Raw genomic sequence first — 17277 nt, forward strand, 5'->3', positions numbered from 1 at the left:
TTATCGCTCAATGCTAAGATAAATAACAAATTGGGTTTTTATTAAACTAAGAGATTATACTAAATAACATTAACTAAGAGAATTGAAGTTGAATTACTATATATGACAAACATGGGATTCTAACTTCATTATATACTTCATTCAATAGCCTTATTGTTCTTAACCTTAGCATGTGATGGTGAGGACACTAATCAGATAACACGAAACTGATAAACGCCAACTTTCGTTGCACGAGTACCATTCTACCAGACATCCACAAAAGAGATAGAAGCTGAATAGGCACCAATTATATTGAGGCCCTATATGTCTATAGAATTTAACAACATAACGGTTTAAGAACAAGTTATCTATCTTGATTACATAGGGCAAGTAAAACGGTTAGAGTTACCTACGAATCATGCATACACGTACATGAACCTATACTAGCAAGGCAAGTTCTAAACCTCTATATTCACTGTCGCTTCAATAGAGATTAACACGCTATCTTATATGTTAGCTACTCACATAAGACAAATAAGCACAACCATACTAGGATATCAATCAATCACCACACACCAAGATATCGAAACAATTAATTATTGAAATCCATAAGTAAATCCGCTAGAATCCCATGACAACAATTAGTCCATAATCGAACTCATCGTCACCATGGGTTCCAATGAAAGCATGGTATAAACAAGGTCTTAATAAACTAAATAATAATCAAAGTACGAATAAACGAGATCTAGGTTCAACAAGAATGAAAACGAGCATCCAAAGTTATAACTAATTCAAAGAATCACAAGTTGAAAACAAGATCTTCTTTTTCGGAGTTGTTCTGTGCTTCTAGGTCTTCTCCTTGGTATCCCAATCTTCCCGGATGATGAAAACCCTTTTTTTTAAGTATATATACGCCCCTAGTGGACCTGGACCCTTAAAATCGTCAAATTCTACTCAAAAAAGACTTTTTCAGTGAAATCAGCGACCAGCCGCGCCCTGAGCGGCCGCTCAGCTCTCCTGAGCGGGCGCTCAGCTCTGCTGAGCGGGCGCTCAGCTACTGACTGGAAAAAATATTCTGATGAATCTTGTTTTGACCATAACTTGAGTTCTACTCGTCAGAATTAGGCGATTCAACTGCCCACGCGAAGCTATTGAGATTCTCTACAACTTGACAATGGCCTTGGCTTCCAATTCTGATCACTTTTCATCATATTTCCTTTAAAAGCTCTTTTCTTCATATAACTGATACCTGAAATGCATTAACACAAAAACACATCAAAATACCAACAACTTGAGTCCAAAACACCAATTTAAGCTTGTAATAAAGCGTTCCAAGTGGATATAAAATCCACTTATCACACCCTCAAACTTGAATCGATGCTTGTCCTTGTAATAACCCCAATTTTTGGAAATTTTTGAAACCCTTATGAATAGTGTTTTTGCTGAATGAGAAAACTTTTCATGCCACGCTATGTAGGGGTTCTGTTATTGATCTTATGGGATATTATTAGTACTCTATGTAGTATATAAGTGTATATAAAGATCGTCAGAATCCAATTCCGAACACTTGGATTTTTCCCGGAAATCCACTAGATACGGAAAGAATTGAGAAAAAGGTAACAGGATAAAAAGGATTTAAATTAAAGGATTATAGGAGAGGATCATAAAAGGAATATAATATATTGAGAAAGGTTAAGGGAACCTAAGTAATAAGATCCCGGGTATGATCCCTCAAACGATAAACGAAAACGAAAGTTAAGCGAACCGTATAACAGATCAGCGGTCATTAGGCAAACAATTAGGAGGTTAATCAAGAAGGTTAGGGATGATGAGGTCATCCAACCAATAAGGAGAGGACAAAGGGGGGAGTATGACATCATGAGCATGACATAAGCATGACATAAAGGGAAGGAGATGTGGTTAGTTTATAACCACACAAAATCAAGGTTAAATTGGTCATTAACCAAAAACAAAACAAAAAAACAACCAAGCTAAGCCAAACAAATAAAAAAACACAAAATCATTTCATTCTCATCATCTTGCTCTCGGCTTTTCATCTTTTTCAAAGGAAGAAAAATCAAAAATCAAGTTCCAAGCATTGTTAAATCACAAGGTAATTATCCAAGCTTCCTTGTACATAGATATGGATATGCTATAAGTTTAAGCTCCTAATTCCTTCACAATCTCTTCCAATAAATCAAGGAAGAAGATTGTAAATAGTAACCTTCAAGAAATAACTTTAGTTTTCTTGAAATTTTATGAAAGATTAAGGTTATACAAGCAAGGATCAAGGTTCTTTAGGCATTCAAAGCTCTTGTGTTGTGTTAAAAAGCTTCAAGGAAGGTATAATCTCTTAACCAAGCTTTGTTATTGAATGTTAAGAGCATAATATGAGTATTTTAGTTCATGAGAGGCTTGATGGTTGTGTATATAGAGATTAGTGAGTTTTGGGATGTTGTTGGATTGGTAAATGTTGTTGTTTTGATTAAAAGAACTTAAGTATGATTAAAGTTAAGCTTAGGCATAAGTATGAATGATTAAATTGAATTGGTTGGGGTTGTTATGATGTGATGAGGATGGATGTTGGTTGTATGTTGGATTTGAGGTTGATTTGGAATGGTTTTGAATGGTTTAAAATATTGGAAATCGCGTAAACATAGCCGTCGTAACGTCCGATTTTCTTTGGACTGTTTTTGTGCATAGCATTAGGACCCGAGAACCCCCTGCTAGATTATGACCACTACCATGTTTAGATAGCTCATGTTACGAGCTTCGTTTTGATATGTAGTTCGTTCGATTCCGATGCACGGTTTAGGAGAAACGACCGTTTCAAGTAACGGCGTTTCACGAACGAAACTTTTCCCCTCGTCTTACTTTGAAACATAGGTTAAAGACCAAAAAGGGTTAATTAATGTATGAAACATTTATGGTAAGTGTGTTAGGCAGTTGGTAAGACACTCGCGAAGGAATCGCTTTAAAACTCGTAAAGGTTAAATTATTAAAAATGGTGGAGCCGAGGGTACCCGAGTGACTTAAGCGAATCAGTGAGCGCAAAACAAGCGTTAGAGTCTAAGTTAGTTAAAGTATAGATTTACAAGTGATTTTGGTTTAATTCCAACTTACTTGTTGTTTATAGGTTACCAGACTCGTCCCGAGCCTTTTATCACCCCAAGTCGCTCAGGCAAGTTTTCTACCTGTTATACTGTTGTTGTGATGTAAATATATGTATATGCATTATCTTGTGATAGTGCATGATTGTTATTAGCAAATTTTGCGATATATTGGAGCATGCTGATATGGTATACATGCATGTCTGTTTCGTAATCTGGTTATCTATCTGTGGATTTCAATGCTTATAGTTGCATAATACCTATGCTAGAAATAAGCAAGTACTTGCATATACCCTTAGTATAGGGACCCAAAGGTGAAAATATTTTCTAAAACCGGGAGTCGAGGATCCCGAGTAGATTTTGTATATATGGATATGGATATATATATATATATATATATATTTATATATATATATGGTTATAGATTTCCAAACTATTAATCGAATAAGGGTTATTCGATAACTTTAACTTTATTTTATTATTGAATATTATTTCGAATATTATTCGAAGGCGTATGACTCCTTTTATTTATTTATCTGAATATTATTTGAATATTCATTCGAGGGCTTATGACTCTTTTATATTATTTATTGAATATTATTTGAATATTCATTCGAGGGCTTATGACTCTTTTATATTATTTATTGAATATTATTTGAATATTCATTCGAAGGCTTATGACTCAGTTTATATTATTTAATGAATATTATTTGAATATTCATTTGAGGATCTATGACTCCGATTATTTGCTAAGGTATATTCTTTATTTTATTAAAGAATAAGGTGTCAATAATCAAACTTATTTTCGATTATTCAAATAAAGATAATACTTTCATATAAGTATATCTTTGGTTATTTAATACTCGTTTTAAGTATAAGTTTTAATACTTCTACTTCAATTATTTTGATAAAGATTATTCTTTATGGGAATATTATTTAAATAATAATATTCAGTCATTTTCTAAATATTCTGGGGACTGATTTACTTCATTAAATCAGCTTTACTCCAAACACTCTATAAAGTGTTTTCGAGTCTTCAAAATGATTTTTAAAGTTAGAGCGGATCCCAAAACTCATTTTTATATTTTAGATCTTCCTTTTTAAGGGGATTTAAATACTTGCTCAAAACCTGGGGAATCCGGCTCTGTGGTGTATTTTATATTCGCAACGAGGTTGCAGTTTTGGTAAATGAATTGATTACTTGCCCAATGTTCGGGAAGTAAGCCCATCTAATTGAGTCGGCATAAGCGACAGGCCGGGGTACGGTCTATTATTGTGTAAGTGGCTGGGTGGCAGTCCATCAATGCGTAAGAGGCCGGGTGGCGGTCCAGCACAAGGTCCTTATGAGGCCAGGGTGATGACCGGTGGGGGATTCATCCATCTACTAGTAGAAAAGGTTACTTATTGGTATCTTTGCCTGATCAGCAAGATATCTGGTTTATGCCAAAATTCTTTTCCTTTCCAAAATTCATTGGATGTTTCAAACTCTGTTCATACTTTACATGACGGAGGTTTTCAGGAAATGTATGGGAGATATAGATGAATATATGTATATATCGGGACTTATTGAAGTATCTCGTAACTTCACTATTTATAATGATATTCAAAGATGGAATCCATTCAAATCTTGTCTTGTAGTCTCATCTATGTGATGAACTTTTGAAACTGATTATAACTTGAACGGTGGTAGTTCAAGTAGTATTTGGGAAAGATATAAGTATATTGGGGTATCTCGTAACTTCATCTTTGAAACTTATATCTAGTTAATGATTGTCTTATGAATGACAAAGATTTTCGGAAAAACGTTGAGACAAGGTTAGATATATGAGATCACCTTGCAACGATATTTTTTTATATATACAGTTATAAACTGGAACTTTGTGTGTATTATGCATGGAAGAGGACTTCCAATATTTTGAAAAGTATATATATGTATATATATATATATACTGAATATTTTGCGACTTCATCGCATTAAGATATCAAACTTGGTTCATGTCTTTTGACCAAGACTTTCATGAGTACTATGAGAAGGCTCATATACTAGTAAGTATATACTAGTAATTATCTTACACACGATAAAAGATTCTAGTAAGTATCCATTTAGATACTTATATTATTGTTATCGCTATATATTATCTTGCGAGCTGTAAGGCTCACTCTTGCTTTATTTCTTCATCACACAATAACAGTTAGGAAAGATGGCCAGACTCCAGCAGACCCAGCGCAAGCGCGTGGGAAGCGTCTCGCGTCTTCCCGATGATGTTGTGGCTGCTATAGCTGCAGAGGTAGATCTATTGGTAGATCAGGCATTCTATTTTTGAGAATCAATTATGTATAATTATAACTTGTGGCAGATAATGGCAATTAACTGTAAATTTATCAAGTAATCATTTTGGGTTGTAATAATTTTAAATTGTGGATTTAAAGACTTGTACTTATTTCATTTTCATCTCTGAGACTATAACGGGTTGTGGTGTGTGTTAGTGTGGGGTCACAGCATAAGGTTATTATTATTAATTAAGTGAAGTGATATTGTGGAAAGAAAGACCGTGACGACCCGGATCCCCGACCCCGGATCTGGGGGTGTTACAGAAATGGTATCAGAGCTAAGCGTTATAAACCTCAGAGATGATGGGACGTTAAGATAATAAGTTCACTAAGATAATAAGAACTCTTGCCAAGTTCATAGTCGGACTACCTAACGTAGTACTGACAGTTAAAACCCTTATGGGAACCCTTATAAATGTAGCGATAGAGCGTAGTTCGTTATCGTATATGGTAGCGGGACTCCGAACCCTGAAGTTGAGGAACATCAACGCGATGATGTTTTATTACTAATTGGAGATCAGATTATGGATCCAATAGAGCGTCCTAACGCAGGACCGGATGATGTTGATATTGAGGATGTAGCGGTTGAGGATGTTGTCCTAGAAGGAGGATCCCATGGAGGATCCTGACGAGATTGGATAAAGGACCACTGATGAATTGATGACCCTGGTTGGGTCGACTACCAGAGGTTCGTTCAAGTTTGTAAAGATAGTAGCCCCTTTAACGCGGCTTACTCGTAAGACTGAGAAGTTCGAATGGACAGAGAAATGCGAGAACAACTTTTAAGAACCGAAGCAAAGGTTGGTGACGTTCCCTATATTGGCGTTGCCGGATGGAAAATGAGATTTTGTGAAATGTAGTGACGCTTTGCATAAGGAATTAGGGTGCTTCTTATACAGCACAGCAAGGTAATCGCGTACGCGTCAAGATAATTAAGGGAATATAAAATTCGATATCCCCACCCATGAGCTTGGGCTCGTGGCAATAGTTTTTCCCTAAAGATTGGAGGCACTACTTGTATGAAGAGAAGTGCAAGATTTACACAAACCATAGGAGCTCTAGTACCTTTTTACGTAGAAAGAGCTCAACATACGCCAGAGGAGGCGGTTAGAGCTAATCAAGAATTATGATTGGGAGATTCTTTATCATTCGGGGAAAGCCAATGTGGTGGCTGATGCCCTTAGTAAAAAGGAAAGACTCAAGATGATAATGACTTCGGGAGGGTGGATAAGAGATTTTGAAAAAAAAATGGAAATTGATATGAAGGTAACCGGAGCCAGTACCGAAAAGTTGTTTGAGATTGCAATACAGCCCGAATTATTGGAAAGGAACATATTGTGCCAGAAAAAGTGATGAATGAAGGCAGAGAGCCAACAAATAGATATGAGATTAATACCGAGAGAGATGATAAGGGAATAATGAGGTATTCCTATAGAATTTGGGTTCCAAATGGTTAAGAGCTTAAAGATGAAATCTTAGATGAAAGCTAGTTTGAGGAATAAGAGTTAAAGAGCAAACCCTGAATGTGATAGTCAGGGAGGACGCCATCAAGATAGAAGGAACCCATAACATAATGAAGTGGAAAATGAGGATTTTAACGTACAAGATAACCCCAAGTATGGGAGAAGGATGAAACATTCCATACTAAGGAAACGAAAAGTCGAGTAAGGAAAGGAGACCCGAGACGGTACTCCTATACGGCAATTCATGGACCTGTCTAAAGAGAACTTAGACTATTATCCCCAACCACCACCCTGAGGGGACAATGCGGCAGGAAATTCTTTTATAACCTTTAAATCGCTAAGCTCTCAGAGTTCCAAGGAACAAGCTGACCCAGTCGAGGCAAGGGACTGGCTAAAGGAAATATAGGAATCATTTGAGATTCTAAATGATTGACGAATCACAAAAGACTGTTTTTATCACTCACCCTCCTAAGAGAGAGACCACCCACTGGTGAAAGGCCAAGGAAGGCACGGAGCAAGAGATTATAATAAACTGATTAAAGTTCAGCCAATTGTTTTCGGGAAAGTACTTCCCAAGGTTATGGAGATAATGTAAAAGCTTTAGAGCCATAACAAAGGCAGACGAGTATGATGAATTATGAATCTAAGTTGTAAAAGTTATCAAGATTCGTTCTGAGGACACGAATCCAGAATGACAGGATGTTGAAATCAATGCTTATGTTGTGCTGGTTCATGAAATAATGATAAGAGAAAGGAATATAACGGCAATAGAGTTTGAGGAATGATAAGGGAGTTGGGTATGAGGAAACCCTAAAGACTCGTAGAAATAGAAATAGAAGAGTATATAATCGTCAGGATGAGGGTGATTCACCATGAGTTAAAATTTATGGTTGAGGGCATAAGAGATACATATATTTTATCCCCTGTAAGTTGGGAAGATTCGAGGAAACCTTGAGATAATTCGAAGGATAAATAATGAGACGCGGATAGACTGAGGAGACAAGAAAGTAAGAAATTAAGAAAATTGGATGAAGGAAGTGACCTTCAAGAAGGAGAAGTGTAAGACCGGTGGCATGATACCCAGAAAGGGAGCCGCCAGATATGAAAGATATCCCAACATTGAGGTGACTGTTGAGATAAACAACAAAAGTAAATAAGGAATTATTAAGAAGAAGTTCACGTTGAACACGACCAATATCTTCCAGAACATCCATGTTATCATTACCAAATCAGGAAAGAAAAGCGAATGACCATTGTTATCTTTGGAGGCCATATTGATTGACCTCATTTTGAATACAGATGTTATTGTGAAATTAGGGATAGATTATCGAGGTGGGAATGATTGAATAAGACACCCTTATCAGGGATATATGACTTGATTTATCCATGCAAGGATGCAGGTACCTTTTAAAGGTGGAATTAAGGATAGAACATCGGTAACTTAAATTGAATCTTAAGGGGAATGCATAAAGGTTGGCATTTCACCCTTAGTAGGGACAGTATGAGTTTTGACAGTATGATTGGGAAAGGGTTAAGGTAACAACAACCTTAAAGAATCAGTGGAGAAATTTTTCAGAAGTATATAGACAATGGTTCTAGTATTAGTAAATGGTATTTTGATATGCCCTGTATCTAGGGAGTACAGGAGGAACGATTGAAGGATAACCTTAGAGGTTTTACAAGGAAAAAGGAAATATTCGAAATTCTCAAGAATAAAAATGTTGATAAAGGAAATACGACATAATTATAATGATGCCAAGTGGGGCACGTGTTAAACCACGAGAAAGTATGGATCGAACCAGTAATGGTCGAAATTGTTCAGGGCAATTAGGACTTAAGATAAAAGATGTTCTAAGTATGATTGAGAGTCAGTCGTGACAGTGATTAACCTCTAAAGACTGAGGCAATAACTTATGGAAAAATGGTGATTTTTTTTTACTCATCAGATTTTAAGGAAAGCATTTTCACATAAGCTGTGATTGAAATAAGGTAGAAATTTATTTGGAGGTGGTTAATGTGACATGACTGTAAGGAAATTTTATGATCAGGAAAGGCCAAAGAGGTGGCCGATATTTTAAAGGTAAGAGGATAATTATAGGCGCTCGTGCGAGAGGAATACAGTGATGATGGATAAAGCTGTGAAGGTTGTATTATGGTTTGGAAGATTGACATTCCTTCTGATGACTGTGCAATACCCGACCGTAATAGTAGTTGGTAAAGGTTTAATTCGCGTAATCGCCATAAGCGGGCTATCTATCTCAGAAGATCCTATCTTGAGATAAGCCAGGACCATGTTTCAAAAAGGACTAAACAAACCTTTGAGTTAAGTCTTCCATTGAAGGCATATGATTACGAATGGTATTAACCTGCTATCGTTTCTTTGATTGAAACTCTTCTGCAGTTTTATCTACTTCATGTCATGAAAGTACGTCAAGTTCAGGAGTGTTCTTCATGAATCATGAACGGTGATCATGTTACCTCCTTAGAAGAATTAGATATGAGATGTATGGACTCCGTATGGTTAGCTATTAAGACTTCATGGGAAATGAATGACTACAGTAGGTCAGTGGTGGACCATAGTAATGTAGCAATGATTCTGCGAGTAATGAGCTGATTACAACCGTAAGAGTTGTATTGGAATGGATGTTGAGATTGAGTACCACTAATCGGGTCGTGGTAGTGTATAAGTTATCATTGATAGACTAATTAAGTAGAGTATCTACCTATTGAATATTTATTCTTTCTTATCAATAGAGAGTCGTATTACTATACGAGGAAGGTTGCAGTGCAAGCATAGAATCCTAATAACGGTGATATATAGAATGAGATCCCAGATTCGATTTTCGATGTCGAGGGAGTTTCAAAGGTAATTGTGTATAAGCTCGAGGGAGAGCATGGGTCCATAGAATGATGGACGGAATGGTGAAAATATTTAGGCATGTGAAATGCGATGCTATAATACTTGATGTTGATATAAATACATATATATTTTGTTCTCCTATGACAAACCTCTATAGTTCAGAGGTAGATTCCAAGCCAGATATTTTATGGCAATAAATTTTTTTTATGAATATACAATTCTCTTCAATTCGTTCTTTTCTCTTCTTTTCATTTCATGTAAGCTGAGAAGAACAACCCTTCCAGAAGGGGAGGTATTGCCGAATGACTATCTATCTGTGTGATAGAAGCCGAGTAGGATACCAGCTATTGTTTGATTGCTTGTCAAGTACTAAAGGCTGGCCACCTTCTGTACTAACTATGCGATATAACAAGTGTTCATGATCATAGTGATCTCTCAACAAATTCCTTTACTTCTATATGATTGATCAAACTTTGGGAAATAAAAACAGCTGAAAAAGGAGTAATAAAGTTGTGGTTGTATTCGGAATGGAAATTCGTGATACTAAGGTTGACGTGGTTATTAAAAGGTTATAGAACGCTAGCGAGCAAAAGTATAACCAGTATAATATTAGGAACGAAAGGTGATAGCGATTACGAACTGGAAAAGAATGGGTATTGAGAAGCAAAAGTTCTAATGCTAAAAGCTATAATGAGAGTCTGTGCAATAGACTTGAAAGAATTTGGAATGATCATTTAACGCGGATTAAGTTATCTTACGACAATAGATCATATGTCAGAATTGAGGTATCGCCTTATGAGATCCTTGAGGGAAGACAATGTCGATCTCCCTTATGTTAGGATGAAGTTGTAGAGCGCAAGATGCTCGGACCCGCAGTAGTCCAAAGGACCAGGGATATAATAGATCTAATCAGAGGACGACTGGTAGTAGCCAGGAAGGACATAAGAAGTATGTCGATTTGACACGAAAGGACAAAGAGTATGAAATAGGGGACCTAGTAATGTTATAGGTATCCCTTGGAAAGGATTGATAAGGTTCGGAAAGAAAGGAAAGCTAAGTCTACAATTTGTTGGACCCTCGGATATATTAAGACGTTTGGGAAGTTAGCATATGAGCTAGCCCTACCCCCGATCATGTAGCAAGTCATAACGTGTTTTACGTATCAATGTTAAGGAAGTGTAATTCAGATGCCAGATAAATAGAGGCATATGAGCGCATAGATATGCAACCCGACGTAACCTATATGGAGCAACCAGGAAGGGTTATAGAGTGAAAAAGAACGAGTGCTCAGGAGAAGGGTTATCAAACTAGTATGAGTTTGATGGTAGAACCACCATGTGGGAAATTTGACTTGAGAGTTAGAAAGTGCAATACTAAGAAAGTATCCCTATTCATTTCTATCTGATTCCGGGACGGAATCCTTTTAAGGAGGGGAGACTGTAATAACCCCAATTTTTGGAAATTTTTGAAACCCTTATGAATAGTGTTTTTGCTGAATGAGAAAACTTTTCATGCCACGCTATGTAGGGGTTCTGTTATTGATCTTATGGGATATTATTAGTACTCTATGTAGTATATAAGTGTATGTAAAGATCGTCAGAATCCAATTCCGAACACTTGGATTTTTCCCGGAAATCCACTAGATACGGAAAGAATTGAGAAAAAGGTAACAGGATAAAAAGGATTTAAATTAAAGGATTATAGGAGAGGATCATAAAAGGAATATAATATATTGAGAAAGGTTAAGGGAACCTAAGTAATAAGATCCCGGGTATGATCCCTCAAACGATAAACGAAAACGAAAGTTAAGCGAACCGTATAACAGATCAGCGGTCATTAGGCAAACAATTAGGAGGTTAATCAAGAAGGTTAGGGATGATGAGGTCATCCAACCAATAAGTAGAGGACAAAGGGGGGAGGATGACATCATGAGCATGACATAAGCATGACATAAAGGGAAGGAGATGTGGTTAGTTTATAACCACACAAAATCAAGGTTAAATTGGTCATTAACCAAAAACAAAACAAAAAACAACCAAGCTAAGCCAAACAAATCAAAAAACACAAAATCATTTCATTCTCATCATCTTGCTCTCGGCTTTTCATCTTTTTCAAAGGAAGAAAAATCAAAAATCATGTTCCAAGCATTGTTAAATCACAAGGTAATTATCTAAGCTTCCTTGTACATAGATATGGATATGCTATAAGTTTAAGCTCCTAATTCCTTCACAATCTCTTCCAATAAATCAAGGAAGAAGATTGTGAATAGTAACCTTCAAGAAATAACTTTAGTTTTCTTGAAATTTTATGAAAGATTAAGGTTATACAAGCAAGGATCAAGGTTCTTTAGGCATTCAAAGCTCTTGTGTTGTGTTAAAAAGCTTCAAGGAAGGTATAATCTCTTAACCAAGCTTTGTTATTGAATGTTAAGAGCATAATATGAGTATTTTAGTTCATGAGAGGCTTGATGGTTGTGTATGTAGAGATTAGTGAGTTTTGGGATGTTGTTGGATTGGTAAATGTTGTTGTTTTGATTAAAAGAACTTAAGTATGATTAAAGTTAAGCTTAGGCATAAGTATGAATGATTAAATTGAATTGGTTGGGGTTGTTATGATGTGATGAGGATGGATGTTGGTTGTATGTTGGATTTGAGGTTGATTTGGAATGGTTTTGAATGGTTTAAAATATTGGAAATCGCGTAAACATAGCCGTCGTAACGTCCGATTTTCTTTGGACTGTTTTTGTGCATAGCATTAGGACCCGAGAACCCCCTGCTAGATTATGACCACTGCCATGTTTAGATAGCTCATGTTACGAGCTTCGTTTTGATATGTAGTTCGTTCGATTCCGATGCACGGTTTAGGAGAAACGACCGTTTCAAGTAACGGCGTTTCATGAACGAAACTTTTCCCCTCGTCTTACTTTGAAACATAGGTTAAAGACCAAAAAGGGTTAATTAATGTATGAAACATTTATGGTAAGTGTGTTAGGCAGTTGGTAAGACACTCGCGAAGGAATCGCTTTAAAACTCGTAAAGGTTAAATTATTAAAAATGATGGAGCCGAGGGTACCCGAGTGACTTAAGCGAATCAGTGAGCGCAAAACAAGCGTTAGAGTCTAAGTTAGTTAAAGTATAGATTTACAAGTGATTTTGGTTTAATTCCAACTTACTTGTTGTTTATAGGTTACCAGACTCGTCCCGAGCCTTTTATCACCCCAAGTCGCTCAGGCAAGTTTTCTACCCGTTATATTGTTGTTGTGATGTAAATATATGTATATGCATTATCTTGTGATAGTGCATGATTGTTATTAGCAAATTTTGCGATATATTGGAGCATGCTGATATGGTATACATGCATGTCTGTTTCGTAATCTGGTTATCTATCTGTGGATTTCAATGCTTATAGTTGCATAATACCTATGCTAGAAATAAGCAAGTACTTGCATATACCCTTAGTATAGGGACCCAAAGGTGAAAATATTTTCTAAAATCGGGAGTCGAGGATCCCGAGTAGATTTTGTATATATGGATATGGATATATATATATATATATTTATATATATATATGGTTATAGCTTTCCAAACTATTAATCGAATAAGGGTTATTCGATAACTTTAACTTTATTTTATTATTGAATATTATTTCGAATATTATTCGAAGGCGTATGACTCCTTTTATTTATTTATCTGAATATTATTTGAATATTCATTCGAGGGCTTATGACTCTTTTATATTATTTATTGAATATTATTTGAATATTCATTCGAGGGCTTATGACTCTTTTATATTATTTATTGAATATTATTTGAATATTCATTCGAAGGCTTATGACTCAGTTTATATTATTTAATGAATATTATTTGAATATTCATTTGAGGATCTATGACTCCGATTATTTGCTGAGGTATATTCTTTATTTTATTAAAGAATAAGGTGTCAATAATCAAACTTATTTTCGATTATTCAAATAAAGATAATACTTTCATATAAGTATATCTTTGGTTATTTAATACTCGTTTTAAGTATAAGTTTTAATACTTCTACTTCAATTATTTTGATAAAGATTATTCTTTATGGGAATATTATTTAAATAATAATATTCAGTCATTTTCTAAATATTCTGGGGACTGATTTACTTCATTAAATCAGTTTTACTCCAAACACTCTATAAAGTGTTTTCGAGTCTTCAAAATGATTTTTAAAGTTAGAGCGGATCCCAAAACTCATTTTATATTTTAGATCTTCCTTTTTAAGGGGATTTAAATACTTGCTCAAAACCTGGGGAATCCGGCTCTGTGGTGTATTTTATATTCGCAACGAGGTTGCAGTTTTGGTAAATGAATTGATTACTTGCCCAATGTTCGGGAAGTAAGCCCATCTAATTGAGTCGGCATAAGCGACAGGCCGGGGTACGGTCTATTATTGTGTAAGTGGCTGGGTGGCAGTCCATCAATGCGTAAGAGGTCGGGTGGCGGTCCAGCACAAGGTCCTTATGAGGCCAGGGTGATGACCGGTGGGGGATTCATCCATCTACTAGTAGAAAAGGTTACTTATTGGTATCTTTGCCTGATCAGCAAGATATCTGGTTTATGCCAAAATTCTTTTCCTTTCCAAAATTCATTGGATGTTTCAAACTCTGTTCATACTTTACATGACGGAGATTTTCAGGAAATGTATGGGAGATATAGATGAATATATGTATATATCGGGACTTATTGAAGTATCTCGTAACTTCACTATTTATAATGATATTCAAAGATGGAATCCATTCAAATTTTGTCTTGTAGTCTCATCTATGTGATGAACTTTTGAAACTGATTATAACTTGAACGGTGGTAGTTCAAGTAGTATTTGGGAAAGATATAAGTATATTGGGGTATCTCGTAACTTCATCTTTGAAACTTATATCTAGTTAATGATTGTCTTATGAATGACAAAGATTTTCGGAAAAACGTTGAGACAAGGTTAGATATATGAGATCACCTTGCAACGATATTTTTTTATATATACAGTTATAAACTGGAACTTTGTGTGTATTATGCATGGAAGAGGACTTCCAATATTTTGAAAAGTATATATATGTATATATATATACTGAATATTTTGCGACTTCATCGCATTAAGATATCAAACTTGGTTCATGTCTTTTGACCAAGACTTTCATGAGTACTATGAGAAGGCTCATATACTAGTAAGTATATACTAGTAATTATCTTACACACGATAAAAGATTCTAGTAAGTATCCATTTAGATACTTATATTATTGTTATCGCTATATATTATCTTGCGAGCTGTAAGGCTCACTCTTGCTTTATTTCTTCATCACACAACAACAGTTAGGAAAGATGGCCAGACTCCAGCAGACCCAGCGCAAGCGCGTGGGAAGCGTCCCGCGTCTTCCCGATGATGTTGTGGCTGCTATAGCTGCAGAGGTAGATCTATTGGTAGATCAGGCATTCTATTTTTGAGAATCAATTATGTATAATTATAACTTGTGGCAGATAATGGCAATTAACTGTAAATTTATCAAGTAATCATTTTGGGTTGTAATAATTTTAAATTGTGGATTTAAAGACTTGTACTTATTTCAATTTCATCTCTGAGACTATAACGGGTTGTGGTGTGTGTTAGTGTGGGGTCACAGCATAAGGTTATTATTATTAATTAAGTGAAGTGATATTGTGGAAAGAAAGACCGTGACGACCCGGATCCCCGACCCCGGATCTGGGGGTGTTACAGTCCTCAAGCATAAACAGACTCAAAACTACAAAACAAACCTAATGCATGAATGCAACTACGTGAATGCAACTAAATGACAATGCAATCGATCCCCTCAGAATAACCATAACCAAATGAATAAGCCAATGCCTCTAAAAATGCAATGACTTTAAACAGAGCTCGAATAAATCCCACAAACCAACTCACAAACCAGAAACGTGCGTGTGTGGATGCTTAACAGATATACTCTCGATACTAGATCAATAACCATAACTTATCTATCATCGAAACAATCAAAAGTTTATAAACAGAATAGACAATAAACGCATTATGACTCACAACACCTCCTTTCTACTAGAGTTATACAAGGATTCACACTATTATTGAACACATAGCAAAGATGCTTATTTGATCGTGCAATGAATGAGGTCCCAAAAGACTTATGCAATAATACCCATGTAGCGAGCGTTAGGTTAGCAGATCCCAGACTATAAAAGCCTTAGGTCACTAGGCACAAAGTCCCCTAGAACTTAATAACTCGAGTATTAAAGAGCTCACTCTTGATCAATTATGCATAAACACATACTTTTTTCTTTCTTTTTTTTCTTTTTTTTTTCTCTTTTCTTTTTCTTTTCAACAATTTCTGAATGAGTGTGTTTCGCTCCATCTCATTCAACCCTAGACTACTCATAAAAATATGAGCCGGCTACTAGCCATTTGACACCTAGCCTTACAACAACTAGCAATGAAATCCAAGTTTTTCTCCAGATAAAAAGAATCAGTATTTTTACGTCACTACGAGAATATCACAAATTCTAAATATAACCAAGTGATTAAATCTCAACAACAAACAAGTATGATCATGATCTAGATCAAAAGCAACCCTATAAGACTTTGTGAAAATATTTATTTCTGGCATGCAAATCAATTCATTAGGACTTAAACATCCCTCTATTCGTCATCACCACACTGAAATCAATATCAACTTATCAAATATCGTAGTTCATCTTAAGGGATCATGCTAAATATGCATAAAAATGCAACTATATGAAATTACATAAAAACAAACAAATATGTCCTAAATGAACAATCATACAAAAATATGAATAAACTACAACTAAACATGCAACATGAATCTATATGAATCTATATGGATACACACTATTAATCCTTACATTATCACCCCCAAACTTAAAATTTTCAATGTCCTCATTGAAGGTAATAATAAGGATTTCAGGCATACCTAGTCGTCAGAAAGATCACCCTCTTCGGGTGGAGGATCAGGTGACCAATCAACCTCACCACCAATGTCTCGAACAACAGTACCGAAAGCATGTGTCAAATCTACAGCAAAATGACGGTGAATGTCGTACATGGCCTCCATACGCCTAGTTACTCGCCTGTACTGCTCATCACCAACACCAGTCCTATCAACTACCTGATGCACATGAGAAGAACCCTCTATAGGCACTGGAGGATCCGTTCGGCTACCCTCTACATCATCAAAGATATATCCCAACCCCTTGTCAGGGGGTGCACCTAAGAATGAATAACTCAAGTGATCTGGTAGTGGGTGAAGCTCAAGTGTGGAAACATCTTCAATAGATGGCTCGAGACGGTCTCGAGAAAATTTCAGCTCTGCTAACCCATGAGAATCGAATGGCACATCCAACTTCCTCTTCCACAGAGGTGCATTCAAAACCTGAATTTGCTCTACTTTAAAGCACTCCTCTTTAGCTGTGGGTAATTTTATTTCCTTGAACACATTGAAAGTGACCTTCTGATCATGAACCTTCATCGTAAGCTCTCCTT

The sequence above is a fragment of the Apium graveolens genome, chromosome 10 (assembly GCF_009905375.1).
Source record: "Apium graveolens cultivar Ventura chromosome 10, ASM990537v1, whole genome shotgun sequence".
In the NCBI taxonomy this organism is placed as follows: domain Eukaryota; kingdom Viridiplantae; phylum Streptophyta; class Magnoliopsida; order Apiales; family Apiaceae; genus Apium; species Apium graveolens.